We start from the raw sequence: 15,712 nt of genomic DNA, 5'->3' as shown, positions 1-15,712 counted from the left end.
AAAAGTTGAGAGCCAGCTCTGTACCAATGGGAGCCAAGTTAGGGGAGCCGGCTCTATGCCTTAGGGAGCTGGCTCTCTTCACCATGGAGCCGGCTCTCTCTCTCACAGAGAGCCGCGGGCAAAAAACTTAGGGAGCCAGCTCCATCCCCTTCAGAGTCAGCTTTGTCCCTGCTTCCCATCATCGTCTTCATCTCCAGTGATGTTAAAATCCCTCTGTAAGTCTTAGTTACAGTCCCTAGATGTCCAACTATATCCCAAATCATCCAGGAAAAAACATATAAACCCAGTACGTATTGTTTACAAGAATCAAAACATAATATGAAACAATTTACATAAGATATCAGTTTCAATTAATTAAGAGAAAATATACTTTAATGTCTGAATTAACATGCATATAAGACCTATTTTAATGTCAGATTAAACCCTAGAGATTATCTAGGCATGCACAGAACACAGGTCTAGGGTAGAGAGTAAGAATAAAACTTGCCTCTGATTTCAGTTTTGAAACCTTAAACCTCTATCACTGATAATTCCGGCGACCTTAATTATTTTCACCGACCCTTGTTGCTCCTGGTTCAACCCACGAGCAACCTGGAATCACCCCTCCTTGGTTCAGCCCTTGTCCCTAGCCAAACCCTATTTCTCCTCTCTCAGTTCTCTCTTAAACCTCTCAGTTCTTTCTCTCTGCCTCTACTATTCATGAATTCTCAAACCCTTTGTAGACACATAATGATATATATATATAGGCTTCTATGGAAACCTAATTCTAATTCCAAACCAACTATAAGTCAGCTAAATCCCACAACGTGATTACCTAAAAGAGTATAAAACCCTATACCTATAACTATACATATAAAAACCCAATGATACGAATTTAAAATAGTTAATCACAACAAAACAATTATTTAAATTTCAACATAGGCATATAATAAAGAAAACAAACAATTAAACTAAATCATTAAACAATTAAAACAAATAATTCAATTAAATAAAAATAATTAGGTAAATAATCAAATAATTAAATAAAAATGCAATAAAATAATTAATTAAATACTGAGACTATTCTTTTAAAATTAGTGGTATTACATTCGTCCCCCCTCACAAAAGGAATTCCGTCCTCGAAATTTGCTCTTACCTTCTTCCATGATTTCAAGAAACTGCGAGGGAATGACATCCTCCCATTCCTAAGTAGACTTAGCCTCATTGTGGTGACTTCACTGAACACGCACTAAAGAAATAACCTTATTACGAAGAATTTGATCACGACGGCTGACAATACCACATGGAGGCTCTAAATATATTGTATCCGGCTGCAACTCGATCTCCCCAACATCGATATGTTGATACCGATCCTCATCTCTTAGAAATTTTCGCAACATGGACACATGAAACACATTGTGTACACGCTCCAAATGATCTGAAAGTGCCAACCGATAAGCTACAGCACCAACTCAATTCGTAATCATGAATAGACTCATAAACCGTGGTGGCAACTTCCCTTTCTTCCCAAAATGCATTACTCCTTTCATACGAGACACTTTGAGGAGAACCTGATCCCCAACCTGAAACTCCAAAGCATGAGTATGACGATCTGCATAACTCTCCTGCTTACTCTGGGCAGTACGCATGCGATCACTAATAAGAGTAATCTTCTCAGAAGTATCCTTAATGAACTCAGGACCCAAAAATCTGCTCTCCCTAACCGCCATCCAACAAATAGGAGATCGATATGGTTGGCTATACAATGCCTCAAACGGTACCATACCAATAGTCTTTGTAGCAGCCCAAGTTTTTCAACCCGGTGTGTCAGTGATGAATCGAAAGTTGATCCGATAACGGATCCGAATGCTGAGGCAAAAGTTGAAACCAAAATATTTTGAGATATAAACCATCTCTAAGACACCAATGTGACCTTCCATGAAGTCACGAAGCTCAAAGAGAACGAAAGCGGAAACAAAGGGGTCAGAACGAGTAAATTCGTGAACGGGGCAAAATGGTCACTTCACAATTAAAATGAGAAACTTAACTCTAAACAAGTCAAACAAGGTGAAAAAAACCAAACTTAATCATTTCATGACTTTCCAAGAGGTTCTAAGAACATTGGACAAGAATCCCACAAAATGCCCTTTCCCGGTTTAAGCGAAAACCGACACCCTCTCACTAAAACTTGAATAACTCCCACTGTGATTGGAATCTGAGAATGGAGTTGGTATCATTGGAAATCTGACTCAAAATCCATGAATTTAGGCTCAAGAATCACCCCATTTGGATTTAAAAAGAAGGAATTATGGTCATTTGAAGTCGGAAAAATAGTGCTGAAACTGGACTGAAGCTACTCTCGAGATCTACCTATTTTGGTCGACCGAAATAACCCAAAAGCTGACTAAATGCTGACTTTGGCTACTGGAAAGTGAAGTTTTAAGGTTCAAAAAAACCCAAAAGGCTTCAGTCGACCGAAATGACTCAAGAAAGTGCACTAACATCCTATTATGCATCCATGGCTGAAAGTCCACTTGGAATCCCCCATGGCATGTTCAATTTGCATTATATGCAAGTATGTGATGATGTGAACATGCACGCAAGTGTAATATGACATTTTAAACATGTTACAATGGCCTACGGCCTCATTACATTCCATTTACAAGATTTGACATGCCAAACCTCCAAGTTAGGAAAATTACATTTCACAGACAAATCTTAAACATGCTAACATTTGCATGTGAACAAGAAAGCCTCTAAAGAAACTTCAATACTATAATTCACCCAAAGCATGTGTAACTCACCAATCTCGTACCCTGTACCTGAAATATGCCCCAGTAACGTAAGGGTGAGAAACATAAAGCTACTCATAGGAAATGAGCATGCATCGACCTAAGTTTTACAAGTTTGCATGATTTAATCATTGTGGTTCATTCCACCTAACGTCTATGTCAAAGGTAAGACTTAGGGAGTATCCTAGCTACCTAAGATCATTACTAGCATAAAACACATCCATTATACAATTTCAACAACACAAAAGTATGCTACACATAGCAACAAAATATAACATGCTTACATAAAGCAACTAAATAGAAACATGCTTACACAAAACAACTAGATAGAAACATGCTTACACAAAGAAACTAGATAGAAACATGCTTACACAAAGAAACTAGATAGAAACATGCTTACACAAAGCAACTAGATAGGAATATCCTTACACAAAGCAACAAGATATAGATTTTCAAGGTAACCAATTTAAAATCAAATATGCGAAATCAACTAAATATAGCAATTTAGTATAATTGGAATATCTAATACCACACATCAAAACATAGATTCTCTAGACTATCAAATAGAATTCTAAAAGTGTGAAATCAACTAAATATAATAATTTAGTATGGATGTACTTAACAACATCAAATCGCCAATAGCCAAAACCACAAGTCACAATATAAACTTGATTGATAACTTGGAATTGAATGGGAAAACAAATAGTGGAAGACTTGGACATCATGTCTCGGATTTCCGCCGAGAACAAAATGGTTGTTCCGGGCACTAACCCGTTGGGAAAACCACCCTAAGTGTGCACTATCTCAATTGGGGAGAATTCATACCTCCCGCAGTAGAGCCAAACTCTAGCCATGTCACATGTAACAACAATGTCCCAAGATTCCAAAATAAACAAAATAAGTTTATAAGTTATACATATTACTACTACATAGTAACAAGTTAGCAATATAACTCTCAATTGTGCATAATAAGCATTTCATATTCATAATGCAATGAAATCACAAGTCAACAATATATTCTAATTAGAAATATATTCTCATGAATATAAATTTAACAAGAACACTTTCCAATGCTTAAAACATAATCAAGTGAATACACCACAAGTCTAAATCATGATCTTAAAATAGAAGCAACTCCTAAAACATGATTTAATCCATGGATAAATAAGATAGAATTTAATTACATCAAAATAATCAAACTCTCTTGATTTCAAATCATCCCCAAATGGCCTCAATTTAATATATGTTAAAATACATATCATGATCATTACATATATTCACACAAAAGCTTAATTAGGCCCATGAAACCACAAAATAGATTTTAAATAATTCTCTTAATTAAAGTCTTTAGATTTTCAAACTCAACCAAATGCTCTCAAATTAAAGTATGTTAACAACCATGCCAAAACTTAATTTAGAAGCATAATACAACTCAATTTCATGTAAGGTACGGCCATGAACTTTAATCTTTCACAAAAGATAAATATTAATTAAAAAGTGCTATTCTTATTTAATTAATCCCAATTTAATATATGTTAACAAATATATTAAAACTAAAGTTTTCAGCATGCCATAATTCAAATCAAAGTTATATATCATCATGAATTTTAAATCTTATACAAAGAAATAAAAATTAATAACTTTCTAGATTTGATACAAGGAATACATATATATTGTATAATAATGGCAAACACATAATACAACACACAAATAATCCTAAAACATTCCCTACCTCCCTTTAAGATGAAATCTCAAATTCCCACCAAATGGAAACCGCTCCGAATCCGACGAAACTCCTAGGTTTCGTTGGGGACAACACCACGAACAAGAATCCGAAGAAAGCCCCATCAAAAACACATCTTGACTTCAAACCAAAACTCAAGAAATGGCCAAAACTGAGTTCTAATAAGGGGGAAAGGTAGAGCACGGCGAGGGGAACAATAAACACAAAGGTACTACACCTTTTCAACCAAGGGAAATGACCGGAAAAGAAGAGAGAAGCGTGACAGCCATGGCTGCCATGAGATCCGACCAAGAGAGAGGGGAGAGAGAGAAAAATCTGATATTTTCTCTTAAGTGCTCCTATTTATAGAAAATCTCAAAAAGTGCCTCGAAAGGGCCCCGTCGGGTCCGGAAAAGTGAAATTCAAGTAGACACGCTCAAACGGCAAAACTCCATGAACAAAAAAGATTTCAAATCAGAAAAGATGAACAACAGAAGAAACGACATCAAAAACTGAGTCCCGAACAGAAAGTTATGCCCCAAACAAATTTGGCGCAAACCGGGGCCAAAAACCCTAAAACTGGAAAACATCGACCAGGAGGAAATTCCAAGAGTGCTCGACTCAACGAAAAGTGAAAATGAATCCCGTACGAGGATCCAAGCTCAAAACAAGACATTGAGCAATAACTTTCATTAATTGCACAATGGCCCCTCCAAAAAGTGAAAACTGCTAAACTGCCCCAGAATGAAAATATCTTCCAAAAAGATATTTTTTTAGAAACCCCTGAAATAAATATCTTGAAAAGATATTTATGAAAAACACCCCAACTAAAGCATAAGATTCCAAAGAACTGTGCATCCATGCCCCTACGGACACCAGGAGCAACCAGAGTACTTTACTACAAAAGTAAAGATACGTATTTCATGGAAACCACTGAGAATGAAGATACATGAAGTCAAAAACCAACTCCGAACACAAGAAGTGTGGTTACGCCAATAAAGTGACAAACGAGGAAAAGACAAAATAGGGAAAAAGACGAAATAGGGAAAAGGACGAAAAGTGAATAGTGTCCAAAAGTGAAAATATTAAAATGACTCGGTCCTCGAAGGAAGTTGTCAATCTAAAGGAAAGAATCTCATAAATCATTTCAGAGCACTAAAGATGACACTAATCAACAAAAAACCAAACTCAGCAGGGAAAAGGCAACGGAAAAAAAATTATCCAAAAAATCTGGGTCGTTACAGCCTTCCCACCTTAAAGCGATTTCGTCCTGAAATCTAGCCCCAACAAAACAAAAAGGCGAAACCAGGATAACTACGGAGTACACCTCCGAGTATCCCACACAACGCGATACAAAAGCAATCCCAAAACTAAAAGACAACGCACAGACCAATGTCATTAGCACCCACGTGCTAATGACAGGACAACCTCTCAAAAAGAAAGTGACTACATAGCCACACAATAAGTCAAAACTCACACACAGAACCAAAGGTGAGATAAAGAAAGGGAAGACAACAACCGTGACCATCCCTTCTGCTAAACCATCATACCGATCCAAAACAACCACCAAAAGATCTCCAAGATAACCACGTATCAAATCAGGGTACCGAATAAGACGATGCGGCAGTACGAATAGCGACCAGAACCCACCCACTACGTACTCAAATGTGTGGTAGCAATGACAGTGTTTAGTGCCCGCCCACACTTACTCGTCAGTAAGGTAGCATCGACAACAACTAGTACTCACCCATAACACACAACTTTGTACGGTAGCATGATAGTATAAGGCACTAATTCATAACCTGCCCCCTACTAGGTCTACCCATGAAACTCACGATACTAACGACATCAATGTCACAAAACGACCATGGCCAAAAGTAATATGGGAACCAGGCATCTGTGAGAGTTGGAATATGGCCCAAAGACGTTCTAGACCATCCTGGCCAATCCCAAACTCTAACAACAATGTCATAGGCACCATTATGCTTAAGGCCTCAAATCCTTAATACAACAATCAACAACTCTAACATCTCAAAATTCTCTTATTAACAACATCGATAAAGAATCCAAAGCCTGACAAGTAAATGAAAACCTCCATAAATTAAAACGGATCTTACCACAAGACATTTCATTGAAAGTCCTATATTTCTCCCTGAACAGATCAACTACAAGACCAATCACCATGATCAACGTCAGATCCACATCCCTATCACAGATAACTAAATCCTCAAAATACAAATCCACCAAGTGGCACACACATCAAAATACCAATAACCAAGGTCACAAAAGGAATCTCTCAAAACCGTGCTTGACAACACTAAGCTAAATCAAAATTCCTCAATTTCAATCCACAACCAATCATCAGAACTAAGATTCCTCAAAACTACGCCTAGCCATAGCTAGGACGAGAAAACTCCATAAACAGGCCATATCCAACAGCGATCCTCTAAAACTCCTCCTAAGAGTTGACCACATCCAGGTCTCCAAAACGGAAACAAGTCTCCAAAAGACCTTTTCAAAAGAGTATCGAGTGATAAGTGCTTAAATGTTGCACATTTCAGCACCTAAGCTAAGGTATTTCAATCTTTGCATCTATCTTAATTTTATGTTTTAGTCCTGATTTATGTTTATGTGTATTTCAGGGCAATAAAGTTAAAATGAGCTAAGAACGGTCCAATTAAGTCTTTTTGGAGTTAAGCAAAGATTTTCAGACAATGGCACAAAGCGGTCAATTTCGGGCCTTTGATGATGTTCCCAAAGATGGAGAAGCAAACCAAATAGCCCGGGGCAAAAATGGAGCTGAATAAGGCTTAAAGGAATTTGTCAACTCTGGGAGGATCGATCCCCAGGGTGGGGGATCGATCCCCCAGGACTTAGCAACATTACAGCTTTTATTTAATTTTTGGGCTCATTTTGGGAACTGTTGGGCTTTAATGAGATTGTTACTTAAGGCCCAGTGAGCCATTAGATTAGGGTTAGTTTTAGTTTTTATTTAGGTAAAGATTATTAAAGAAAAGAAAGAAAGAAGTTTTATTTTATTATTTTTTTTTTCTGTATCATAGTATCGTATTTTCTCTCTGGAAAAACACGCGAAGAAAGGGAAAAAGTAAGAACAGGCTAGGGTTTGGAAGAAAAGTTCAGAGAAGATGAAGCAGATGATGGGGATTGTCCTGTCTTCGACTCTATCAACCATGAGTGGCTGATTCTTCTACTTAGGGTTGGATAAACCCTAAGCATGTAACCTATTCTCTCTCTCTTTTCATACTTTTTGGGGATTAATTTATGTAATTAGTGTATAGTCTTGAATATTATGAATTAAATTCTTCCAATTGATTATCTGTATTAATCTCATATTGTCTTATGTGTGGTTGATTGATAAACAAATTTTACACATGAATTCTTTGTTAATTGATTCTTGTGATGGCTATGCATGGTATTGCTTAGTTGTAATTGTGTTTCAAATTGATGAAAAATGCTTCTATTTGATAGATGGTACTACATGTTTAGGTTAATTTGTTGTCTAATTAGTTTTAAATTCATGTTTAATTAGTTTAATTTAAGTTTAATTAATTTAATTGCAATTCAATTATTATGTAAGTAGACCATCCATACTTATGTTTGAATTCCATACTTTTTGTCACAATTGCATTATCTTCTAGATTAATGTGTGTTAAATTTGTAACTTGGATTGATAAATCATACTTTGAATGGGTGAATTGCACTACACTTAGTTTAATTGTCATTAAGTAGTTGATTCATGCTTGAAATTGATGGTTTACACTTTTCATTGCACTTGTTAGCCACATATAGATTACATAGTATTATTTCCCCAATTAGTTGAAAGTGAGTAAGTTAGGGAATGTGCTTAGTGGTGAATCCTACACCCTAAGTCTCTTTCCAATCTCTTAAACTATATTTCTTTATTGCAATCATTTAGTTTAAAATTAGTTTTAATCACAAACAAAACCCTTTTGGCAATCACATAAGCACTAAAGTAGAATTCAATTATGGAAAACCTATAATTGTTTAGATCTCTTGGGACGATCCCTACTCACTTCATACTCCATAGTATAAGTGTTTAGTGGTTTTATAAATTTTAAAATATGGTGCCCACTTGATATTATTTCTAAACCTAAAGTGTTGTGCATTATTTTGTGCACACGCTTGGTCGCACCATAGTTTTGGCGCCGTTGCCGGGGATCTAACGGTTTTAAATAATTGAATTAGACATTAGTTCTTTGTTGATTGTTTACTTTTAAGTCATTTTAATTTTTATTTTCTCATTTAATATGCAATTAGGTATTTGATACAAGAAAGGTGAACATTGGAGCTTAAAGCAATCATTGGAATTTGAAATTGCTTAAGGACCTTTGTAAGCAATTCTTACCCTAATTGTTCATTTTTCTATGCTTGCGAGATAGTCCTTGTTGAGGCTTTCATAATGCTTAAATATTTTATCCAAGCATAGGTCCTTGTCGAGGCCATTACTTTCATTATTATATGCATGAGCCATTGTCGAGGCAATTATTTTATGGTTTTTGGATTGTGAATGTGAATGGAGCTCTTATTCGATCCAAGTTTGGGGGAAAATTTTACCCTTTATCCTTATGCATCTCCATCATATCATGATCCTTATGAGAGTGAGTCCAATGCATTTCATGAATCATCATCATATAATGGACTTGATCACTCTTATGACTACTACCCTCCCCCACCATTTTATGAGGAACCATCTCCATTAACTTACTCTCCCGGATTTGAAAATAAAATGTTAGCTCTAATTGATGAACTTAATGAAAGGAAACAACTTATTAATTCTCATTCTCATAGGCTAGCCATACTAAAAGCTCAAGTGGAGGAAATTGCAAGTACTCTTTCTCGTCAAGAGGAAGAGGAAGAAGAGGCAAGTCAATTAATGACTAATCAAAGTGAGCAAAACATGATAATAGAAGAAGGTGAGGCAAGTAAGTTAGTGACTAATCCAATAGAGCATAAATTGAATTATGAGGACATTCCTTGTAATCTTGAACATGAGGAAATTGATACCTTAGAGAGTGAGGAGTTGTTGACCACTATAGAGGTAGGAGAGGAAAGTGAGGAACTTGTAAAAGAGAACCTTCCTTTTATTATCTCCAACGACCCTCTTGAGGCGTGCCTTTTGAAAATGTATGAAGGATGTGGTTTTGACATCGAAAACTCCACATATGAAGTGAACTTTCTAATGAACTCCATAGGTAACTTGGAAAGTGAAGAGATGGTGATCATTGAAGAAGAGAAAATGGATGAAAAGAGTGCGTTCCCTAATAATTCAATTGAGTCTTTGAAAGAAATTGCCTTGCCAAGTGCAAGGCCACCCATTATTGATTTCATTTTCAAGACCATAGATGAAAGGAAACAAATTGCATCTTACATCATTTCTTTTCAAGCCATTCTTTTGGGAGATGGATTTATTGTTATGAGAGAGAATCCACTTGGGAAGATAGACAAACGGATTAATGAGGATGTCTCATTTTCCATTTTTAATACTTTTGATTAGCATGTTGTCCCAACGTCTTGCTAGAGACGTTAAATATTAGTATTTTTCGTAGAGTTTCACAACTCTATTTCTCCCTTATTTCTTTTTGTTTTTCATTTGCATTTTTATTTCTTTACATTTTTATTTTGCTTATACATACTTTGTTGTAGTTTACAAAAATTAAAAAATAATAATAATAATAATAAAAGAAAATAATAATAATAATCATTCACCCGGCATTGGGCGACCATCGCCCAGAAAAAAAAAAAAAAAAAAAAATTTCTTTTATCCCTTATATAGTGCTTGTTTACTTTCCTTTTTCATTTTTTTTTTTTTCCTTTCATTTTGTTTCTTTACATGTTTTCATTATTTTAGTATATATATATTTTTCATTATAGTGTATATATTCTTTTTAGTTTTGTTAAAAAAAAAAAAAAAAAATGGGAGCGCAATAAAAAATAGAATATAAATATTTTAGTTTAGTATATATATTTCTTTCTAATTTTGTGTAAAAATAAATAAATAAATAAAAAACAAAATAAAAAAAATAAAGGATCGATTTCCGCAAGGGGATTGATCAATCCCGTGCTTGGCAGAGAGCAACAAAAAAAAATTGCCCCATGTGGATCGATCCCCCAATCATGTGGATCGATCCCTTTTTGTCATGTATTTTTGCTTTCTCATTCCACAGTGAAGGATAATTTTTTTTGTCTAAAATTATCGATCCCTTGCTTAGGGTGATCGATCCCCTCCCCCTCCCTCCCTCTCTCCCTCTCTCTCCTCCATTCACTGCCCAACCCTCAAATCTTTTCGCCCCAAATCTCTAACCCAAATCCAATCTCCCAAGTTCTTCGACCATCCTCTCTGTTCTTTCAACGCCGTCGCAGCTGGGTTCTTCCGGCGAGCTTCCCAGCGATGCACGGCTGTTCACGAATCGGCTGTTCCTTCCGGCGATTCAGATCGCGGCTGCATCTTCTAACAGCGATCACGGCCGGTTCGTCCTGCGGCGTCGCGGTTGGGTCATTCTCCAGCGATCTCGGATAGGACGCTGTTCTGCGTCGCCTCTTTCGTTGTTCTTCAAGCGCCGCGCCTGGGTCATATTCCGGCATTGAGTTTGGGTTGCTGTTCTCCAGCGATCGCTGCTGGGTCGCTGTTCTCCGGCGAATTTCGGTTGCGTCTCGCCGGTTGCTTTTGATTGGGCTTTCTCCGGCGAGCTCGTGTTGTCAAAAAAAAAAAAAAAAAGCAGCAGAAGAAGAAGAAGAAGAAAGAAAGAAAAAGAAAAGAAAGAAAGAAAAAGGAAAGAAAAGAAAAAAAAAAAAAATATATATATATATATATATATATATATACACACACGTATAAAAAAAAAAAACAAAACAAAAAAAAAGTTGAATTAAAAAAAAAAAAAAGTTGAATTGTTGATTAAAAATAAAATAAAAAAAATAAATTGCATTGATTTTATTTTTTTATTTATTTTAATAATAAAAAATAAATAAAAATAAAAATAAAAATTAAATTGTTGATTGTAAAAAAATTAAAAACAAGAATCAATTCAGTAGATTTTGTAATAAGGTTTTTATTTATTTCTTTCTTTTTTTTAAAATAAATACAAAAAACAAAAAAAAAAAAACATAAATAATAAATAAATAAATAAAAAAATCAAAAGTCCCAATCCGTCTTGCTAGAGACGTTAACCTTAGCCCATTTTATTTTTTATTTCTTTTGTTGGTTGTATATACATGTTCTTTTCCTTTGTTAAAAATAAATAAATAAATAAATAAATAAATTTTGAATTGATTTATTTCAGTATATATTTATTTCTTTTTAGTTTAGTATATATTTTTTCTTTTTAGTTTAGAATATTTTTCTTTGTGTTAAAAAAAAAACCTGGGAGATCAATCCCATTCTTGAATTATATAAAAAAAAAAACATATCACAAAAATTTCAAAAATATGTGTCCTCGTTATGCCCTTCTGCTTAGTTATGCATGTTTTCATCTTTTAGAAAGGGCTTGATATCATATCTCTTTACATCTTATTGTATATTGTTTTGGAATGTATGCTTTACTTATCCCATTTGATATTTGATGTGAGTTGCTAGTGTGGCTTTTCTAGTAGGTTTTTGCATCCAAGTTTGGGGGAGACCTCTTTCGTCATGGATCATTGCCGGGCGTTATTAACTTTTGCCATAACGGTATACTCTTTCCATTTCTTTCATTGTTCTCATTGCACATTGAGGACAATGTACAGTTTAAGTTTGGGGGTAAGGTCATCATGCTTCACTCTATTTTAAGTTAAGCTTTAAATGCATGATGAGATTTGAGATGTGTTTGGCAATGATTTCGAACTTTTGAAGCATAGTGCCTTTAAAAAACAAGTTGTTAGAGTCTAATACTTCTTGTATGCTCTAGGATGCCATTTAGGGGTAAATTTTAATTTTTGACATCATGTTTACTTTTGTGGTACACATCATCTTGTTGGTTGAAAATGTTTTGAGAGTTGATTCTAGAATTCTACATTTACACTTGCGCACACTAGCATTCAATTTGTGGGGTACATGCTTAGTTGATTATTGTTTTGGTTTGTTCCAATTGAGCTAGTATGCTTTAAAAGCTTTCATTCTTGATAAAATGACCTTGCAAAGGAAAGAAAAGAAATAAATTAAAAAAAAAAAAAAAAAAAAACTGCATTCTTTCAACATGTCAACTGATTAAAAAGGAAGACAAGGGAAGAATGTAAGATGTATGATTAGTTTGAGTTCGTAGTCTAGCCATTTCGAGTCATTACGCCCTTAGGAGTGTCTTTACACTTAACGCCCTAAGACTATCTGGTTTGGGAGTCGTTGACTCAACGCTTGTTACATGGGGTGATTAGAGAGCTTAAGGAACTTGGACATTGCACATGGTCATATATAAAAATAAAAAATGAAATCAATAAAAAAAAAAAAAAAGAATGTTTGATTAAATAACAAGGTTCATTCAATGTCTTGATGTCTGGTACTATATCTGCATGCTAGTTTGAGGGTAAGGCTATGCCATTACTTTGATTTGCTAGGATAACAACACATTTTGATGCCAGTTCACTTAAAAGGATGATATAATTGATTCAATTTGCATGATTAACTGATTGATGTGTGGTGGACTGTTTTTGCTTACATGATGTTGAAACGTTGATAATAGCTTAGAAATGGCAGAAATTTGCATACTTGAAGTAGTCTACTTTAAACACTTATTTGATATGTGTCGTTACTTATCAAGTAAGAAAGAGCTGTTGATGTTTGTGGGTACCATTTCTGGAAACGCTCACGAGACTTCACTCGTCCACTAGGAGTAACCTAGGGGTTTAAAAGGCTTGTTGCATATGCTAAATGCAACCGTGATCCCTACGAAAGTGGTGTTATCTTTATTTGCTTAATTAGTTCATAGTTGTATATATGTTTGTTTCATTTCCATGTTGTAGTTCATTGCTAGGGACTAGCAATATCTAAGTTTGGGGGCGTGATAAGTGCTTAAATGTTGCACATTTCAGCACCTAAGCTAAGGTATTTCAATCTTTGCATCTATCTTAATTTTATGTTTTAGTCCTAATTTATGTTTATGTGTATTTCAGGGCAATAAAGTTAAAATGAGCTAAGAACGGTCCAATTAAGTCTTTTTGGAGTTAAGCAAAGATTTTCAGACAATGGCACAAAGCGGTCAATTTCGGGCCTTTGATGATGTTCCCAAAAATGGAGAAGCAAACCAAATAGCCCGGGGCAAAAATGGAGCTGAATAAGGCTTAAAGGAATTTGTCAACTCTGGGAGGATCGATCCCCAGGGTGGGGGATCGATCCCCCAGGACTTAGCAACATTACAGCTTTTATTTAATTTTTGGGCTCATTTTGGGAACTGTTGGGCTTTAATGAGATTGTTACTTAAGGCCCAGTGAGCCATTAGATTAGGGTTAGTTTTAGTTTTTATTTAGGTAAAGATTATTAAAGAAAAGAAAGAAAGAAGTTTTATTTTATTATTTTTTTTTCTGTATCGTAGTATCGTATTTCTCTCTGGAAAAACACGCGAAGAAAGGGAAAAAGTAAGAACAGGCTAGGGTTTGGAAGAAAAGTTCAGAGAAGATGAAGCAGATGATGGGGATTGTCCTGTCTTCGACTCTATCAACCATGAGTGGCTGATTCTTCTACTTAGGGTTGGATAAACCCTAAGCATGTAACCTATTCTCTCTCTCTTTTCATACTTTTTGGGGATTAATTTATGTAATTAGTGTATAGTCTTGAATATTATGAATTAAATTCTTCCAATTGATTATCTGTATTAATCTCATATTATTTTATGTGTGGTTGATTGATAAACAAATTTTACACATGAATTCTTTGTTAATTGATTCTTGTGATGGCTATGCATGGTATTGCTTAGTTGTAATTGTGTTTCAAATTGATGAAAAATGCTTCTATTTGATAGATGGTACTACATGTTTAGGTTAATTTGTTGTCTAATTAGTTTTAAATTCATGTTTAATTAGTTTAATTTAAGTTTAATTAATTTAATTGCAATTCAATTATTATGTAAGTAGACCATCCATACTTATGTTTGAATTCCATACTTTTTGTCACAATTGCATTATCTTCTAGATTAATGTGTGTTAAATTTGTAACTTGGATTGATAAATCATACTTTGAATGGGTGAATTGCACTACACTTAGTTTAATTGTCATTAAGTAGTTGATTCATGCTTGAAATTGATGGTTTACACTTTTCATTGCACTTGTTAGCCACATATAGATTACATAGTATTATTTCCCCAATTAGTTGAAAGTGAGTAAGTTAGGGAATGTGCTTAGTGGTGAATCCTACACCCTAAGTCTCTTTCCAATCTCTTAAATTATAATTCTTTATTGCAATCATTTAGTTTAAAATTAGTTTTAATCACAAACAAAACCCTTTTGGCAATCACATAAGCACTAAAGTAGAATTCAATTCTGGAAAACCTATAATTGTTTAGATCTCTTGGGACGATCCCTGCTCACTTCATACTCCATAGTATAAGTGTTTAGTGGTTTTATAAATTTTAAAATATGGTGCCCACTTGATATTATTTCTAAACCTAAAGTGTTGTGCATTATTTTGTGCACACGCTTGGTTGCACCATCGAGCTCACCTCACGAATCAAAAGAATCCTCAATGGTATGGACATAAGTCCCCATAAAATGATCTTACACCAATTCAGCTCACTCTGAGCACCACAACTCTGTCATTAACCACGGCAAAAACTCCCCAAGGGAAGACACGAAAGAAAGGAAACCACCAATCTTAAGAAGGATAACACTACGAATCCATCTCTGAAATGAAAGACAACAAGGTCAAAGACTTCACCCCCTATATGGAAGTAAGTCGACCAAAATCCATCAAATTCTCTCCAAGGACTCGAGACAATAATAGTGATCCTTGCGGACCAACCAACCCCAAAACTCTACACAACGCAACGAAGAGAATAGACTCACTCCTTGTGAAGTCCTTTACTCGAACCAAACACAAAACCATTGTGGAAACCCGCATACACACTACATGCGACCGAGGTAAATGAATGGGAAAACCAAACCTGGAAGTCATACATATGACAAGGAATGCAACTACCAGTTAAGCAATCTACTCACATAGATAAAAATTAAAGGTACATGCAACACGTCTCCACGTAAGCACAAAAGTATGTC

The sequence above is a fragment of the Cornus florida genome, unplaced genomic scaffold (genome assembly GCF_030987335.1).
Source record: "Cornus florida cultivar Cherokee Brave unplaced genomic scaffold, ASM3098733v1 CherokeeBrave_3.0.0_Hap2_Chr05, whole genome shotgun sequence".
Classification (NCBI taxonomy): Eukaryota; Viridiplantae; Streptophyta; class Magnoliopsida; order Cornales; family Cornaceae; genus Cornus; species Cornus florida.
Note: the sequence above shows the minus strand (reverse complement) of the source record.